The sequence below is a fragment of the Magnolia sinica genome, chromosome 1, assembly GCF_029962835.1.
Source record: "Magnolia sinica isolate HGM2019 chromosome 1, MsV1, whole genome shotgun sequence".
In the NCBI taxonomy this organism is placed as follows: domain Eukaryota; kingdom Viridiplantae; phylum Streptophyta; class Magnoliopsida; order Magnoliales; family Magnoliaceae; genus Magnolia; species Magnolia sinica.
Window position 1 is genome coordinate 100,011,585 of NC_080573.1, and position 6,150 is coordinate 100,017,734.

Here is a 6,150-nt window from a genome sequence, read left to right on the forward strand (position 1 = left end):
TGGCCCGAAATTGGTCCAGAATGCAAGATCACAGGGTTCTCACCATCCGTTTGGCTCAAAACTTTATATCTAGCCTGAGGAACCCAAATTAACCATACACATCGAATTTCAATCATTGGATCCTTGTGGAAGTGGCCCAATGGACAGATTAGCCCATAAATATCTGATCTGAGGCCCACCAGATATCTGGATATGCTTCAATTTTGCTCTCAACCCCTTAAATCAGATGAGTAAGGAGATGGACGATACATATATCTCACACTACATCACTGTGGACCCCACCTCGGGTAGTGTGTACACGAGCACATGTATGCCGGATGTGCATCGGACCGCTCAAGCCGGTCAAACTCGGTTTGACCGAGTCTTCTTCACAAAAACGGAAACAGCAATTTCCTTTTCCAGCGTCCATGTAACGGACGGACTCTGTTCGTCTTGCGGAAGTTAGTGGGCCCCACACATCAGTCATTTAAAGGATTTGGACCGTCCATTGTGTCCAGAGGGGGCATGTAACTCTCGCTTAGCTCTCCTTTTGACAGCATTCAAGTGATTGAAAGATCCTAGCCGTTAAACGCAGGATGGACGGCGGAATAAAAGATCATGTGGGCCACATCAAAAGAAGGTCAAAAATACACCTTCCCGACTGAAATTTTGAGAGAATTGAATGGACGGATCGGATCTCTCCTATAACATCAATCATGGGCCCCACTGACGCCGAAAATCCAAAATTCCGCACTTCTTACGCACTACGCGCGTCCGGACGCTGTCCGGTTTTGACGATCGTTTTGTGAACGAGATCATTGTTGGATCTCTGATCCAGACCATCCACACGTTGCAACAGGTGGCTAAAACCATGACCATGCAGTCAGAACCAAAGATGGGACATCCACTGTCCAGAAATTCAAGCCAAACGCAAGTTGATTTGTGTTGTTTTTCCGCATGCGCACGGTGATGCGTAAAGGCTACGAAACCGACTTCAACAACACCGACATCTCCCTTGCTAGCTATAAAATAGAAGAAGAAACGAGAGAGAGGGCATCTGGGACGTGGAGTGCAGTCATGGAAGCGAATTTGAAGCCGGTTTCCAGGAGTTCTTTTCTTCCTTTTTCTTTTTCTTCTTGTTTATTTCTTTCCTTTCATGTTTTTCCTTGGTTTTAGCATGACCATGCTAGGCTAAACCTCTTAGCTAGGGCTAAGAGGTGAAGCTTGTAGCGTGATGGGTAGTGTTTTATTGGTTTGATTCATGTTATGAACTGATCGATTTGATTCTGGTTTGATTATTAAAGAATGCCTTTAGTTGTTAATGGTTTGTTGTGACTGAAATTACAATAGATCTGCGATGGCTTGAGTATTTCATTTTTCCTCTTTGTGATTATGAAGTCAGGAAGCTCTGTTGTTTACTATCGTCCCCTGGGCATGGTTAGATGACGGCACCCTTCCTACCGTTCATACATCATTCAAATTGACTGTGAATTGGTTTAATTCTGTTGTTTGCTTTGTCTCATGGGCATGGTTTTATGATGGAATCCATTCTAATTTACACTTGTTTGATATCTTGAGAACTAGATTAAATGAAGTTCAGAATTGATTTTCAGGTTATATCTTCCAACTGGATGAAGATGGGACTCAAAGTCCGGTTGAGTTCATGAATCGATCGTAGATCTCCCCGATCTCTACAAGTGGATCCTCTAAATCCCTAGTTTCCTTCCTCTGAATTCCTTAAGTTTTAGATTAGTATTTCACTATTATTCCTCAAAATCATTCGATTTAGATTTCATCTTAATCTAGTTCTAGTTCTAGTGAGTTTCAAATTACGTACAGGTTTCAGTCCCTTGGGATTTGACCTCGGTCTCACCGAGTTTATTACTACATCACAACCCTATACTTGGGGAGTGAACAAGTTTTTGGCGTCGTTGCCGGGGATTGACAGTTACGTTTTCTGAGATGAATTAGTTTTAGAATTAGGTTAAGATTAGGATTTTACTAACTTTAGGTTAGAATTTTTTCTGTTTTTAGAAACTAATCTGTTTTCCCTGTTTTGTAGGTTCTCGACATAAACTTCTAATTTGGTAAACCCCTTCTAACTTCTCTACTTTTTCTATTTTTAGAATTAGGATTTTTGTTTTAGAAACTTTCATATTCTAGGTTTCTTTTTTAGAAACTAACTTTCTATTTTATTTTTTTTAGAAATTTTCTATTTCCAGGCTTTCATTTATTTTAGAAAGTTTTTCCCTTTTTAGAAACTAACCCAACTTTCCCGTTTTGTAGGATTCTGAGATAAGTTTCTGAATTGGTAATTTCTTTCTTAATTTCTTCCTTGCTATTTCTAGATTAGGATTTGTTTTTTTTTTTTTTTTTTAGGAAGTTTCTAATTCTAACTCTTTTAGAATCTAACTTTGTTTCCTAATTTATTTTTATAAATTTTCTACTTGTAGACTTTTTGTTTAGAAACTAACCTTCCTATTTTGTAGGCTTTTAAGATATAATTTTTTAATTCGGTAAGCTCTTTCTCTACTTTCTATTTTTCAGATCTCTTTTAGTAACTTACTTTCTAGTTTAGGACTTTCCTAATTTATTTTAGAAATTTCCACTTTCCTTTAGGAATTTCTTCTTTTAGAAACTAGTTTACTTCTATGTTTCTTTTTAAGGATTTTCTAATTTTAGACCTTCTCTTTAGAAACTGACTGTTTTGTTTTCTTTTACAGGTTTTTAACTTAGGGACTCCAATTTGGTAACTTCTTTCCAACCCTCTCTTTCTTTCTAGATTTTCTTTTCCTTTTTTAGGATTAGGTTTCGAATTTGATTGAGGGTTGCGAGTGTTTCATGCCCAAGTGGGCCCGTGACAACACTCAACGTCTCTTGACTGAAGGAGGATTGGTTGAGGGGTTAACTATCCATCGCAGGACTAAACACCACTCGAAATCTCCTGAGTTAATTGAAGTGATGGCTGAAAACCAACCTCTTCTACCCCAACCTAGGGTGGAGGACATTCAGGATAAGAATGAGGTGCATCAAGCACCCCCGCCTCGTACTTTACGAGATTATTTACAACCAGCGGGGGTTAGTACGCCCTCATGCATGATTTTTCCTGAAAATACAGGACATATGGACATCAAGCCAGGGGTTATCCAACTCCTTCCTAAGTTCCATGGGCTTGAATTTGAAGAATCATATCTACATTTGAAAGAGTTTGATGAGATCATAGCCACTTTATATTTTCAAAACGTGTCTGAGGACACAGTCAGGCCGATACTCTTTCCTTTTTCCTTGAAGGAGAAGGCTAAGACATGATTACATTCACTGTGTCCTAGATCCATTGGCACATGGAATGATATGCAGAGGGAATTTATAAAGAAATTTTTTCCACATCATAAAACGATTACCCTTAAAAAAGCAATCATGAACTTCACCCAAAAGGAGGATGAAACATTTTACCAATGTTAGGAAATGTTTAAGGATTTGGTTAGTTCATGCCCACAACATGGCTTTGAAACGTGGCGCATTACAAATTTTTTCTACGATGGACTGACATCTTCCATGCGCCAAAGGGTCAAGACAATGTGTAATGGAGAATTCATTAATAAAAATGTCGACGAGGTATGAGATTACCTCGATAGTCTTACTGAAAAAATACAATCATGGGACTATTACCCAAAATCGAACGCCACGTCTAAGCCGACTCAATCTAAGGAGAAAGGTGGATTGTATCTCTTGAAAGAAGAGGATGATCTCAAGTATAAAGTGACTACGCTCATAAGAAAATTCGAGGCCATGGAAGGAAAGAAAGATAAGGTTAATGAAAGCGTTTGCGGCATCTGTGATTGCAACATTTATACAACTGAAAATTGTTCTACAATACTCGCCTTTCGTGAAGTGTTGAATGAACAATCCAATGCCGTAAATACTTATCAAAGACCTTTCAATGGACCGACTTCTAATACGTACAATCCTGGTTGGAAAAATCATCCAAACTTTAGTTGGAGAAATGGACAAACTACTACCCCTCAAGGTTTCTTCAATCAAAATCCAAATCAGGGGAAACCTCAAGAAGAACCGGTTCAAAATTCCATGCGAGAGCTGACCCAGGTAATGCGAGATTTTATGCAAAAGATGGATTCATGTATGACAGTTATAGAAAAGGGGATGCTTCCTGCACAACCGCTCCCCAATCCTAAACCGCAATACAAGATAAGTAATCTCAGCTCTTCAAATCAAATGGAGCACGCTAGATCCATCACCACTCTTATGAGTGGGAAGATCATTGATAAAACCCTTCCGATTAGGCCAGAAAAGCCTCAAGAACCAGAAGAGGATAACAATGATGGATCTAGTGATGCCCCACAAAAATTAAAACCGGAACTTCTAGAAAAGTTAGTTGCTCCATTTTCCCAACAGTTGGTCGCACTAAAACCTCTCTCTAACTCTCAGGATATCCTAGAGGTGTTGAAACAAGTAAAAGTCAACATTCCTCTACTTGATGTCGTAAAGCAGATACCTTCATATGCCAAATTCCTGAAAGACTTATGCACGACCAAACGACGACAGAGTATTCAAAGGAAGATCTTCTTAACCGAGAAAGTGAGTGACATCCTAAAGCAAGACGTGCCACAGAAATTCAAAATCCCGGTAGCCCAACCATATCATGTGTAATCGGGGACCATTGAATTGATCATGCACTTCTTGACTTAGGAGCGAGCGTCAATCTGATTCCCTACTCGGTATATAGACAGTTAGGTTTGGGGGAATTAAAACCCACCTTAACCACACTACAACTTGTTGATCGCTCTATTCGTGTACCAAGAGGGATAATTGAGGATGTGTTGGTCCAAGTTGATAGATTTTACTACCCTGTAGATTTTATCATCCTGGACACCGAACCCATCAATAACATGAGCACTAAGATTTCCATCATTCTTGGTCGCCCATTCCTTGCCACTTCAAACGCAATTATCAATTGCAGGAATGGTGTCATGACTATGTCTTGTGGGAATATGACATTGGAGTCAAACATCTTTTTCAATAACGGCAGAAACTTAGAGGATGATGACGATTTCCACGACATTAACATGATTGACTCTTTAGTGGAAGATACAATACCTCTGACCTTATCTTTTGACCCTCTAGAGATGTGCCTGGTCCACTCCCATGATTTTGATGATGACATGATTGGGGAGACATGTGCCTTACTTGATACTGCACCGGTACTTGAAGTTAACCGGTGGAGGCCACAATTTGAAGAATTGCCACAAACTGATGTAGTGCCTCTACCGTCTAACCTCAAGCCACCGAAGCTTGACCTAAAACCTTTGCCCTCTGATTTGAAATACGCATATTTAGGTCAAGATGAGACATACCCGGTGGTGATCTCTGCTCATCTAGAAAAAAATAGGAGAGTATGCTCATATATACTCTCATTGAGCATAAGGGAGCCCTTGGATGGACTATAACAGACCTCAAGAGAATCAACCCCTCGATTTGTACTCACCGCATATATCTTGAGGATAATGCGAAGACCGCTCGGTAATCACAACGTAGACTAAATCCAAACATGAGGGAAGTGGTTAAGGCCGAGGTTCTTAAACTATTGGATGTGGGTATCATATACCCAATATCCGATAGTCAATGGGTGAGTCCAACTCAGGTGGTTCCTAAGAAGTCCGGGATCACCATCATAGCCAATGCCAATAATGAACTTGTGCCAACTAGAGTTACTACTGGTTGGAGAATGTGCATTGACTACAGGAAGCTGAATACCGTCATGAGGAAGGACCACTTTCCTTTGCCCTTCATTGATCAAATCTTGGAAAAGCTAGCTAGTCATTCCTATTACTATTTCCTTAACGGGTATTCGGGCTACAATCAGATTGAAATCGCCCCTGAGGACCAGGAAAAGACCACATTTACATATCCCTATGGCACCTTTGCCTATAGAAGGATGTCATTCGGATTATGTAATGCCCCTGTCACCTTTCAACGATGTATGATGAGTATCTTTTTTGACATGGTGGGGAAATATCTAGAGGTCTTCATGGACGATTTCTCTGTTTTCGGTTCATCTTTCAGTGAGTGCTTAGAGAGTCTTAAATGTGTGTTGAAAAGATGTGAAGAAAAGAACTTGGTACTTAATTGAAAGAAGTGTCATTTCATGGTTCA

The 6,150-nt window shown here is 39.8% G+C and overlaps 1 non-coding gene across 1 annotated transcript; it reads right to left on the reverse strand.

Moving 5' to 3' along the window:
* Positions 1 to 3,378: 3,378 nt before the first annotated feature.
* On the reverse strand, positions 3,379 to 3,485 carry LOC131223402 (small nucleolar RNA R71). The gene has a single exon (XR_009160441.1). It is a non-coding gene; the product is annotated as a small nucleolar RNA R71 (small nucleolar RNA).
* Between the last annotated feature and the right edge of the window lie 2,665 nt (positions 3,486 to 6,150).